The 13,882-nt window shown below is 38.8% G+C and overlaps 1 pseudogene; it reads left to right on the top strand.

Moving 5' to 3' along the window:
• Positions 1-13,882, top strand: part of LOC122793198 — a 487,465-nt pseudogene that overhangs the window by 220,957 nt on the left and 252,626 nt on the right.

The following is a 13,882-nucleotide window of genomic DNA, read 5'->3' as shown; positions in this document are numbered from 1 at the left end:
CTTAGAAGCCCACAAATAGTCCTGGAGACAGAAAATCTGTATCCATACTAGACTACCCACAGGAAAGGCAGGAAACAAGCTTAGATTTTTTTTTGTTAAGTGGAAAGAGAGAAAGGGGGAGCAGAACTAAGCTGATTGGCCTTCTCAAATGTTCTCCCTGTATTAGGTAGAATGAGTTAATGACACTAGATTGGGAGGAGGGTCCCAGATCAAATTTACAGTAGGGGCGGGCAACTGCAAAGCCACCAACTCAAAAGAAGCAATGAGGTGCTTAGTCTAAGCAGTAGTCCAGGTGACCTCAGTCAGCCAATGAACTTAAATAATTCTCTCTCACTGAAATGCCTGATGGCTTTGGCCAAACCAAGATGTCCCTGAATATGTGCTCAGACACACAGCCTCCACAAACACTAGACCCAACACAAGCCTGAATATGGACAATGCTACAAATATCCACACTACTTAGAAACAAACTGCAGAAATGTTTCTCACAGCAGAAAAGCAGCAGCGAGCCTTTAAATGAAAGTTTTAAACAGCTAAAGGAGCCTCTAGAGAAAGCTTTTAACTGTAAACAAGTTATCAGAATCAAACAACCCAACAGATGCTTAATAAAAACAAGTCATCAGAATCAAACAACCCAACAGATGCTTAATAAAAGCGGACAATTTCCATTAAATACCACACACACAGTGAAACCAGCTAGAATGAATAAGGTTCATGACTTTTAGTGATGCCATTTTGTCAGCACTTCATAAGTTGCAGCATATTCCTTTACCAAAACATCAATGGTAGTGGAATGCATATGTAGTGGCAGATTACTTAATGCCTTTGCAGAACACCACTTATTTCTATCTTCTGGGAAGTAATTGCACAGTGTTGCTTGTTTGGCATACCTCTCATCCTCTTAGTACAAGAAATATGGATAAAGCCTAAAATAATAGGCGGACAAATGCCCCAAAATAAGGGCATATTTTAAATATTGCTCTTATAAACTTATAAATATGCTACATTAACAGGATTTGGATTAATATGCATTTTCCAAAGGATATGAAGTCTGAAACTCAAATGTATGCTACTATTTAGGGATTTAAGCCTTCAGTGTTTTGGCAGCCACAAGTTGTACGAGAAACAAAAAAAATATGATGCAAAAATCTGGATATTCTGTGAAAATCTGGGCAGTTAAAAGGTATCCTTGTATCTATCACACTGGCACCCCCCCGACCCTTAAAGTGTATCCCATAGTTAGAGATCTGGGAACTTATGTTTACATTTAACTGTCCTTTGATCACCACCAATTTCAAGGGGGGGGGTCTCTGGTGGTTTAGTAGTAAAGATTTGGTGTTGTCACCAATACAACCTAGGTTCATTTACTGATCAGAGAATTTCAATAGATTTTGCCTAGTAGTTGGTGCAGAGGTTTAAGGTTGGTAGCTGTAGTTCCTGTAGTATGGGGTTTGACTTCCTCACCCCTCATTTACCTACTGCATGACCTCGAGCATGTCATTTAACCAGACAATGCTGAGTGGCACCTTGCAATTGGCAGCAATACTGTACTTGAAAAGGGCCCCCCCAAAACCCCCCGAAAGCACAAAATAGCAAAAAAAAAAAATTTTTTAAAAAAAAAACTGTTTTTTTTTTAATTTGGAATTTTTTTTGGGGGGGAAAAAACAAACAATTTTAAAATTTTCTAAAAAACCTTTCGGGGCATTTTTTTGGTTAAAAAAGAAAAAAAGGAAAAACCCCCTGGGATTTTTTTTGCAAAAAAAAGTACTTTTTTTTTTTTTTTTTTTTTTTTTTTTTTTTTTTTTTTTTTACCTCCCCCTTTTTTTTTTTTCTTTTTTTTTTTTTTTTTTTTTTTCTTTTTTTTTTTTTTTTTTTTTTTTTTTTTTTTTTTTTTTTTTTTTTTTTTTTTTTTTTTTTTTTTTTTTTTTTTTTTTTTTTTTTTTTTTTTTTTTTTTTTTTTTTTTTTTTTTTTTTTTTTTTTTTTTTTTTTTTTTTTTTTTTTTTTTTTTTTTTTTTTCCCCCCCCCCCCCCCCCCCCCCCCCCCCCCCCCCCCCCCCCCCCCCCCCCCCCCCCCCCCCCCCCCCCCCCCCCCCCCCCCCCCCCCCCCCCCCCCCCCCCCCCCCCCCCCCCCCCCCCCCCCCCCCCCCCCCCCCCCCCCCCCCCCCCCCCCCCCCCTGAGCTAAAAAAAAGTATAGGGGGGGAAAATTGGAGGGGGAATATTTTTTGGTTTTTTTTTTCTGTGTTCAGTAAGCATTCTGGAGAATCCTCTTTTCAAACACCCCCACCCTCATCAATATATATTTAGTCACTTTGCTTCCTTCTAGTAAATGTGTTGCCTCTCCCCAACCCCCTAACAATGGTATGGGAAAAATATTTTCCCCAAAAAGTGCTGTTTTCTTTTAACACAATTTTTTACCAGTTAGTGTGTGTGTGTGTGTGTGTGTGTGTGTGTGTGTGTGTGTGTGTGTGTGTGTGTGTGTGTGTGTGTGTGTGTGTGTTTGGGGGGATATACCTAATGATCTAGTGCTTGGATAAGGAGGTTATGCTTTGAAAAACTTATTGTGGTATGTTTTTTTGGGGTTTCTTTTGGCTAACCCCCCTGGTGAATTGTTTTGGATTTGAAGCTTAGTGTTCATCTTCTACAAAAAAGTTTGGACAGCTCATTTTTTTTAATGGGGGAAAAAAAGATAATGTGATGTTTACTCATATTTATAAAATTGCTGCTTAGTAAAAAATCAACAACATTTATTATTTTATTTTTTACATAACATTAAGAATGAACCCCTTTCCCATCTTATGCATATGTCATCTTAACCAGTATAAGGTACTGATTAGGGCCTCATTGGTTATTATGTTACAGTCTGCATTTACAGTTGAGATCAGTAATTTACTTTGGGAAAAGGATTCCTAGACATTTCACCAAGCAGATTAAGAGAAAAACATTTGGGTTATATGAACACTTGTACAGTTGTCCTCATTTTCTGTCAAAAAGATTATTACGGGTGATCTTATTACTAATCTGTAAATGTTTACATATTTTTTGGTGAATTCACTAGGTCTTGTTTTTAAAACCAAAATTTCCCCTTTGTACTGAATCACGGTTTATCTGTTAATTTATTAAGCTATAAAACTTTTTTGGGAAGATGCACCTTTCATGGGAGACTGGTAGACATTGGAACAGACTACCCCTAACAACTAGAAGAGACAATAGTCTTGATATATTTAAAAGTGCAGTGGATGATCATTGTGGTAATATTTTTTCCCAAAGCAGATGTTAAAAAGGTCTCCTAGGAGAACCTGAGTTTGAGATATATACACTGAATTCCCCCAGTATAAACAACTCTAAGGTTGTGAAATCACCCCTCACTTTAAAAATTGTTGCAGTAACCTCTTTGACTGAATGGTTCACCCTAAAAAATTTTTCATTCATTAATATGCATCATTCTATCAATCCTTTACAATATGTGCAAGGCCACAGTTAATTTTTTTGGGGCCCCCACAAAATTGAAATCAGCCACTGTTTTGAGTCATGTTTCCCCAAACAAACCCAAAGATTTATCATTTATTTATTTAACATTTGTTGCCCAAAGTCTGACTAGGTTCCACAGAGCCTGTTTTCAGTGGAGGGCCTGGGAGAAATGCTCCGGGGCATGTCTTTAGAATGTGGGAAGAAACGGGGTACCTGGGGGAAAAGCATCAACTCCACAGAAGGAAAGCCAAGAATCGAACTGGAGAACCTCTTGCTGGGTGACAACATTCCCTGCACCACTGTGCCACCCAATGGACAAATATCAATAGAAAAAGATCCCAGATTTATATTCATACACTTTCAGTGAAGACTTTCTTGTAACCCAACCCCAAGAGGCATACCTTGTATCATCAAAATATCATGATACTCACATGTGCCTTTCATATGTGCATTCTACTAACATTATTTAGATTTCCTGGAGGTAAAAAAAATTTGCCCTATCCTTTAAACCTTTTTCCTCCACATTTTATAAACTAACTGCTTTTATTCTTCATTTATTTTACTTAATGAAATTTTTATTTTTTTGTTTTAATTTTTTATCACTTTCCCAAAACTATTTATTCTAATAAGCTGGCACTTATAATTGCCTACATTTCTGTTATTAAATACAGGCAAACCTAAACACATTCTGACAATGGCACAGCTGTCATAAAAAAGCCTGCTGCTATTAGAATATGTCATTCTATAGCAGTACAGTGATCATTTTAATAAAAAGTATTTACTGTCTGCTTTATCAGTCCTTCAGCAACATGTGCAAAGATTACTAAGTAATCTCTAGTCATCTGACCAGAGGTGCCAAGTGAAGCAGATACTATGGTTTTAGATCCCCCACCTTGGGGCTGTCACTTCACTTAAACCATGTCTTTTGCCTACTCAAATATGGATGCATTTGAGATGTAATAAGACCTTGGTTTACCCATTTTTCTGCTTAGAGACAAAGCATTGAGTAGTGCCATCATGATGTTGTCTGAATTTAAGTTTGATCTTGCTATGTAGGAATTAAAGTGAACTCTAAAAAAGGCATTATAGAGGCAGAAAAGACTTAGCCCAGTATTTGGAAGCTGTGGTGCAAGAGGTGTAAGCCAACCCTGGTGAAGCAGGAAGTTTTATCTACCATATCATGGGTAAAACATCCCAGATTCACAAAAAATTACACCAACTACTTAGTTAATTGTTAAGGCCAATTGACTTATCTAGGTATCATTCCTGGTGATGACAAGATGCTACTGAAGACCAGTTTTTTTCTGCCTCTAGCACATGCATAGTAAGTTCCATCATGTCTATCATGTCTTTTACATCATGTCATTCACTCACATATAGACCATCACTAGACTGTAGTCATATTTGCCGGGTTTTAAAAAAACCCATTGTTGGACATCACTGATACTGACACTGGTAAAACACACAGCCCCCCTATTCTTGTCATGTTTGGTGATTATGGAGTCAGTTTGCTTAATCGTAGAGTCAGATATGATTAAAACATTGCCGTGTGAAAGCAGACTTGGTGGACCTTGGGGGCTTTCGGGTGACTTTTTGGGTGGGGATCTGCATTATGTGAGTGGGAAGAAGTAGGTATTGTCATTATCAGATTTAAAAAAAATTTCTTTACAGCTTTTTAGTGGTGCATTCTGACTGATGTAGTGTTTTTAGTATTATGATTACTGATACTTTGATGCAAGATATATATATATATATATATATATATATATATATATATATATATATATATATAAAAACATATATTTAAGGCATATGGAAACTGATAAAGGTCATACCATTAATTAATAGAAGGAAGAGTCTGTAAGCTTAAGGTAGTTTCTACACTCCCTAAGAACACCTAATATGGCCACAGATGGGTGATCAGACTGCTGAGCAAGAAAGGAGGTGAAAGGGGCTTTTCCCCCGGAATCGAATGGGCTGACTATTATAATTTAAAAAATTTTTTTTTTTTTTTTTTTGGGTTTCTTTTTTAAGAAAAAAAGAGGCGTGCTGACATCATCGCATTTTTGGGGCCGGAACTCACATGGATGGACTTTTGGGGTTCAGGGAAAATAGGACCATGGGGGGAACAAAAACGGCGGATTCAAGCGGGAGGCGAAGATGGGACACTTTCAGAGTGTGTGTGTGTGTGTGTGTGTGTGTGGGGGGGGGTTTTTGTTTTTTTTTTCATTTTTGTTGAGCTGAGTGTGAAAATTTGTTTTCTTTTTCTTTTGTCCAGATGCTGAACACCTACCAACAATCCTTATATTTTGCAGCCATAGAATTTTGATCCTTTTTGGGAATTTCTCTCAAAAATACACCTTGCCTTATTGTAAAAAAGCTGTATTTATCAGTGGCAGAAAGCTTGCTCTCAAAAAATGCATCCTGCCCTCTTATGTTTAATGCCCAAAATTTCAAAACAAAATGCATTACACTTTGGAATTTTGGGTTTAAATTCATTCAATTAAACTTTAGATTGTGACCATTAAAAAAATCATGCACAAAGGCTATGAATGTGACCCATTTGCCAACATGTTTATCATGAAACAAAGGGGACCCTTTCCTTTGGTCATGGTATTTCTTAGAATCAAGCAGGCATTACTACCTGATAAATACTTGGCACTAAATGAAAAAAAAAATACCAAGTAATATTACCTGCTGATATCTGAATTTGTTTAGTAATGAAGGAAACAGATTGCTTTAGACATAGCTACTAAATTTGTTGCTGAATCAAAAACTTGCAGTATTAATGTGAAATAATAACAGTCTATGTTTTAATAAGTTAATCTAGGCAAACAATTAAAAAATGAGAGAAATACACCACAAAGGGTGCTAAGGATTGTGAGCAGAAAAAGAGAAAGCAATATCTTTTCTTGCAGTGTTGCTCAGGAAAGGTTTAGTTTTGTAGAGGAGCCTTTGACATTTTTTAACTATGTGTTTTATGTGGTAGTCAAATTTCAGTTTTTTTTATGCTTACACTAGCAATTTGCAATATGTGACAAGTTCAATATTAGTATTATTTGTAGAGTTAATAAAAAAGCTTTTTGAATATTTAGTTGTTTGGGATTTCTTGGGGCTGAGAAATAACTGTGATTTTTTTAAACCCGGGTCACTATTAAAAAGGTAGCCTTGTGTTAGTTTTGTAGACTTTCAAGGCTGTTGACAGAGCAGATAAGAAGGAGAACAGTTTATCCACATATTGTACTGTGGAGACAGTTTTGTTTGATTGTGCAGAGGTCAGTGATGAAAATGTTAGAGAGTGGGGCCAAAATGGATCCTTGGGGACACTAAATTATGGAAGAAATAAGGATAAATTTTTTGTCACCTAACTGCTTGTGACTATTAAAGAGCTAGTTGTGGAACCAGGTCAGAAAATATAAGTCATGCTGTAATAGCAATATACCCTGCCTAAGTGTTGGTTTCAGGGGAAATTTTACTCTCATCTGACTTAATGTGGATTTTACTACTTCAGAGATTGTGCATATTTTTTACTGATACTGGTGGACTATAGAAAGTTGAGTAGACTTTTATGATGGAAATGTTCTGAATTGGGCAGTTTTGTCATTGGTGTATCCCTTTTGTTTCATTGTTTCCCGGGAAAAAATGTTCAAAACAATAAATTTAAAATGCCCTCTGACAACTGTACTGTATTGTACAAGGAAGGTAATGTAATACAGTCAGGAAGGTGTATCAAAGAGCATGTGTATGTTATGTTCAAGGGGCCTATGATTGTGAAGACAGCCCAGAGTTAATATTTATCTGCCACTGGCAAAATGTATTTTCTTTGAATGTGAGTTTCAATGCTGCTTCAATGCATGTGAGTTTCAAGGGCAGAGAAGTTTTAATGTTAAGTCTATTTTCATTGTGAGACTGCATTGCTTTGTTTAACATATATGTATTAGAGTTTGTGCTGTAAAATGCAAAATAAAACTTTCAAATGGAAATCTAAATAATCAGAAGTAAAGCAGTATGCACATTAGTGTTTATGGTAAATGGGGCAAAATAACCAAGGAATGGGACATTGGAATGGCTGCAGGGGGGAGGCTCCATTTGACCATGATTTTGTGAGGGAGCATTGGTTCACAGGTTCATATCAGGCTATCTGCCCTGGGGCAATTATAAGCCTAGCCCGATTCTTTGTTACCCCCCCCTTGATTTGAGTATACTGTGCCCTTTTTTAAAGGGTTTTGTTTACTGTGCCCCCGTCTAATAGTGACACGGGAGGAATCCCCGGGACAAACCTACGATCCCCCCTCCACCTTTCGAGAATCTTCTTGAAGAGATTCCGTGAGGTGCTCTGCCTCACATGACCTGGAATTCTATTCCAGAGCGGGAGCCTCTGGGTTATGAACCTGCCCTCCAGCAAGTTCTATTTATTTCTGTGCTGAGGTTAAAGTCCCCCGGTGGCTCTAAGGGGTTTAGATTTACTGAGGTGGAGCATGTCCATTAATTCTGGATTTGACATAGCTTTGTATGTCAGGCATAGATCCCCCAGTAGGCGGGATGCAACTGAGTAGAGCTGGAGTTTTTTAAACCGGAGCATATGGCATCTGGAGACCCTTGATCCTCTTGGTGAGATACTTTTTTTTCAAATTTCTGCAGGTGTTGGGTACATCCCAAAAGGGGCATTGTATTCTATGATGGGTGATGAGGAATAAAAACACGATTACCTCTCTTGATCTAGATGTGAAACCCTTCATGATGAGGTGGGCTAAGTAGAAGGCCCTTTTTAACCACTTTGGCAATGTGGTTTTCAAAGAAGAGATTGCTATCAACTTGGGTCCCCAGGTCCCTAATAACTTTCTCTGTACTTAATGGGTTTCCGCCTATGTGGTAATTTGGGGCCCTTGTTTTTGCCCAAGGGTATGACTATACATTTTTGGCATTTAGCTTTAAACCATGGGCCACCAGTTATCTGTCTCTGTGAGACCCTTTTGAAGGATGTTTGTGTCAGCTGGAGAGTTGATTATGGCACCCAGTTTGCAGTGTCTGCAACTTGGTGAGCCATAGTCCTCCACGTTGCCTGTACCCCGAAAAATATATACCGAACAAGAGTGGTCCCAGGACAGAACCCTGTGGGATGCCACTTGTGACCGGTTTTTAGTTGACATGGCTCCAGCAACTCTCACTCTGTGGGTTCTGTCTTTGAGCCAGTTTGGGCCCATCTTGTGACATAGGGGTTTATATTTAAGCTGGATAGTTTATCTATGATGCCCGAGTGGGGTATTGTGTCACATGCCTTTGCAAGGTCCAGATTGGCTGTGTGGACTACCTGTTTTCTTTTTTTAGGCATTTGTTTTGATGTTATAGTTTCTCAGGTTTTAGCTGTTCAAGGTATAATAGTGAAACCACTTTAATGCCCCCGCCACTGGAGATAGAGTTGAGCTACTTTTTAAAAAATCGCACCACAAGGTGAAGACTCTGATGGGTGTCAGCATTTTCTGACTGCAACTGCAAGATCATTTCAAATCTCTAACCAAATACATCTGATAATATTAAAACTTGTTTCCAGGCCTTTAGACCAGTATCTTTGCACTTGACCCTTAACAGTTAATTATTCCACTTCATGAATGCTATAGACAGCAACACAATACTCTGGATCCTGTCTGGCCTTTTAAAGGAGCACACAGGGTGAGGCAAGAAGAATTGTGGAATGAAACGGAACATTTGCCTGTTCAAGGTATTCCAATATCTTTTGTTTTCTTGATTATTGATTGAAAAGGGACATTTGTCGGTTCAAGGTATCATGGAGTGCTTTTTTGTCTTGATTGTTTTCATTTCTGAAAGACTACTGGGGCAAAATCATTACTTTTGTGAAGGACATAGTATATTACACTGACAGCAGACACACTGAAGTCTGTACATTTTAGTATCGAAAACTAAATGGGCAGCCCATTTATATTGTTTATGTGCTGACAAAGACTCCAAAAAGTCCTAAACAGGATGATCTATCATAGGTTCATAGGTAGGTACTAGGCTATTGGCCCTAGGGCCTATATAACCCTAGCCAAAGGTACCCTGGCTTTCGCCACCCAAGAAAATTATTTTCCTGTGCCCCTGTTGAGCAGAGTCACAGAAGTGATCCCCGGGGTGAATTTCCTATCTCCCATCCAATCATCAAGATTTTTCTTGAAGAGTGCTAATGAGGAGCTTTTTTGATATAGATAGGTAGTTTGTTCCAAAGTATGGGAAGTCTCTGGGACAGGAATCTATCCCTCCAGCATGTTTATTGTTGTGACAAGGTTTAGTTTTCCTAGAGTGTTTAGCTCTGAGGGATTGGGATTTCTTTAAGTGGAGCATGTCCAACAGCTCTGGGTTTGACATAGCTTTGTATGTAAGCAGAGATTGCCTCTGAGTAGGTGATATGACAGAGTAAGGCTGGAGTATTTTGAGACGGTTCTGGGGGATCTGTTTGAGGCTGGTAATCCTCTTTGTGAGGTATTTCTGGCCTTTCCAGATGTTGTAGATGTTTTGTGAGGTACATACGAAAAAGGGGCGCTGTATTCTATAATGGGTCTAATGAGTGACAAGTAGAGGGGAACAATGACCTCTTTTTTGCTGGATGAGAAACCTTTTGTGATGAGGTGTGCCATATAGAAGGATTTCCTGTCTACTGTAGTGATGTGATTATCAAAGGAGATACTACTGTCCACCTGTGTCCTAAGGTCTGTTATCACACTTTGGTGTTAAGTAGACTACCCCCATGTGGTAGTTCATGGGTACAGATTTTTACCAAAGGGATGACAATGCACTTTTGGCATTGAGCTTGAGGCCATGGCTTTGCCACCAGACATCTGTTTCAGTGAGGCCCTTTTGTAGGATTAGGAGTTTGATTATGGCTCCTAGTTTGCAGTCATCTGTGAACTTTGTTAGCCAAAGACCTTCTGTATTATCCTGTATTTCAGAGAAGTAGATACCAAACAGGGAGGCCCAGGACTGAACCCTGTGGTATTCCACTTGTCACTGGTCTGAAGTCGGATTTGAAGTCTGCTACTTTCACAGTGTGGGTTCTGTCAGTGAGCCAGTTGGCAGCCCATCTTGTGACACAGGGATTTATACCTAGTTTAGTGAGTTTATCTATAATTCCTGAGTGGGGATGGTGTTGAAAGCCTTGGTGAGATCTAGATAGGCTGTGTGGACCACCTTACCCTCATCTACAGCTTTGGTAACTGCTTCAAAGAAGTCTATCAGGTTTAGGAGACATGACCTACCTTTTACAAACCCAAACTCAGTGGTGTCCAGAGTCTGGAGATTACCAATGTCATTGCTTATAAGTTCCTGATGATACATTCCATAGCCTTGCAGACCAGGCTCATCAGGCTAATGGGGTGGTAGTTCCCCATGGGGGCTCCCCTTTGTGGAGTGAGATGACCCCCTGTGTGCCATTCAGTGGGCACAAAGCCTGAGGTAAGGCTATGATTGAACATGGTACTTAGGTGGGGTGCCAGTTGTTCTGTAGTTCATGTAGAACAGCCTGGGATGTTGTCAGGTCCCATGGATGCTGTGTTCTTGGCTTTGGAGAGTGTGTTTTTTCCTGTGCAGCCATGATTACAGGAACTTTGCATTCTTCCCTATAGAGATGGGCCCTTTAGGGGTGAGAGGGGGAAAGTTAGCACTGAACCTATCTTCCAGGATATTGTCAATATCAGTTGGTTCTGGAACTATAGTGCCATTGTGCTGTAACTCAGAGCAGATCTGAGTGTTGCCATTGAGATTCTTGACATAGCTATAGAATGCTTTGTGGCTGTCTTTAGAATCAGTGGCGATTTTGTTTTGTAATGAGCTTTGGAGGATTTGATGAGGGGTCTCAGCTTTTTCCTGAGGCTGACCAGGAGTTTACTCTTTTGCAACAGTTTCTTTTTCTGTTGTAGAGTTTGTTTATGGCAGGGCACCACCATATTTGGGTTCCTTTTTTGGGGGATAGCATCTTGGTTCTGTTAGGGAAATTATGATCCATGCACTCGTGTCGGGTTACAAAGTGCATTTGTGTAGGATTCAGCAGTCATACCTCTATTGTCTGTCTGCATGGGTGCGTGAAGTTTGCCACTTCTGTCTTAAGAAAAGAGAAGTTGGCTTTGGAGAAATCTTTATGGTGGTTTACCTAATAGGGGGGGGGGTGGGATGTGGATGTCTAGGGTGATTAGCTTTGGGCGGATCTGACCAATGATGAACTGACCTCTGGTGTGGAACACCGTTGCCCATGTTGGTAATGACCAGGTCTAGGATATTTGCCCCCAGTGGGGTGTGGATAATTTGATCCAAGGCGTTGGAATTTATGAATTCCAGAAACGTTGAGCAAAATAAGTTGGTACATGAGTAGTTTTCCCAGTTAATGGTGGGGTAGTTGAAATCACCCATTATTAGGGTGTTATGTTGTACCCTAATATTTTCCAGTGTATCAAGAAATGAGGGTGGGAATGCTGGGGCATGGGGGGGATCTGTAGCAAGCTACAATTTGGATTGGTCTTGCCCAAAGTTAGCTGCACTTGGATAATCTCGGATGCATTATGCTGAGCAACTTGCCTGGAGGTGTGGATATCCTTAATGAATATGGACACACCTCCACCTTTAGTGTTTCGGTCCAGGTTAGGTGGACAAAGGTTGTGGTATGAATTATAGCCTGGTAATGCAGGGGGGCTCTCTGGAGCCTTGTATATGTTTTAACAATTGAAACTAGAACAGAGTTGTGTCCTAGTTGCCTGTTGCACATTTGTGTTGCATGTTCTGAGAGAACGATACTGTCCGTTTTACTTTTTATGGGGCTGTTATCACCCATTAGGGACAGAGTGGCATATGCATTGATGTTAACTATTGTCTGCCTTGAGGTTGCCTTACCAAGGTATAACTGCTGTCTGAATTAATTTTGGCCTGTCAGACGTCACCCATTATTTCTGTAGTAGTATGTAGTACTTCTGCTCTGCTCCTGTGTCCACCCCTTGTTAGAGAGCTGTACCACAACAACTATTAACAATTAGTTCCAGCTGGAGTGTTATGATGTACACCTGAACTGTTTGCAGTCTGCTGAAATACAAGCCTGCACCAGATTGAGTTGTGCTACTGTTTTCTATCTGTGCATATTTCAAATGTTTACATGTAGTTATTAGTATTTTTATTTAAAGTATGTATGCACCCTAAGTTTAAAAGTTTTCAGACACTGTGGGATTGGGAGTGTCTGTAACTTCAATTATGCTACGTATAAATAATTTGGTTTGAAATTTGGAACACTTTTTATTGGACTTTGTCCTGATGTGACAAATTTTAGATTTTATTTTCTTAGAATACCACGCTATACTCAAGTTTAGAGATGGGTTAGTATTTGTAATAGTAAACTTTCAAAATATGAAATGTGGTGACGTTAGATCTGTTTATTTTATTAAACATAGGGTTTTGTTTATTTAGTAGTTGTTGCCTGACCCTGTTGAAGGTGAAGCTCCAGTAGGTGCATTGTAAAACCCATCTTGGCCAAATAAAGGTATTGATTTCTTCACCTCTGTGTTCCAGCTTCTGCCCATATTCAGATGGTTAAATAGGAAATGGCAAATAGAATATTTTGCAGTACTTATCAAGAGAATTATGTTGTGCTGTTTTCATTGTTGTCACATCTTCAAGGAGTGCTGATTTTTGCTGGTGATCTACCTTAATTGATAAGGAAGTCCCAAACAAATATTTTTTTGGAGAGTAGCTAGAATTACAAATCACAGGACGTCAGACCAAAGAGGGGGAGTTGTTGTTGTTATTAACTGTTTTTAATTACTTCTTACTTTGAGGCAGAAATCTGTTTTCTTAGTAGATTAATAGATATTTTAATAAAGTGTTGTATTGGTTGCATTCAGGATGGATTAACATTGTCTTCTGCAAGTAGTATTGATTTAAGCATATTGCAAAGTAACTCCCAAAGAGACAGTGTTCTTGTCACTATAGGATGTTTACTAAGGTGAGAGTATGCAAAGAACTACATATATAACGTTATCATGGAGAACATAACATTTACTACAGGTTTAAAAAGACATGGCTTACTAATTTACAAATATGCAGAGAGACATGCACAGTATGTTTAACTGTTATGTTCTGGTGTGTATGCATTTTTATTATATGCTGGAGTCTTTATTGCTGCTTATCGAGAAAAGCTTTTTTCCAGACTCTAAAGGTTAGAAAGAGGTGTTTTATACCCTTCAAGGATTGTGACAAGTTATGAGCAGTTTACAAATCATAAAGCATTATCTTCTTCCCCTGTCATACTGTATTTTTATTTAATTGTTTTATCAGTTAACATTAAGTAATGTGCATTCAGTTACAGAATAGTATAGTAAATTCACAGAGAGCCATTGTTTGGTTTCTGTTACATGATGTACTTTTCTTTTTTTTTGAATCCAC

Source organism: Protopterus annectens, chromosome 2.part0 (genome assembly GCF_019279795.1).
Source record: "Protopterus annectens isolate FY-2018-M chromosome 2.part0, PAN1.0, whole genome shotgun sequence".
In the NCBI taxonomy this organism is placed as follows: Eukaryota; Metazoa; Chordata; order Ceratodontiformes; family Protopteridae; genus Protopterus; species Protopterus annectens.
Note: the sequence above shows the minus strand (reverse complement) of the source record. Positions and strands in the feature narration are given on the sequence as shown.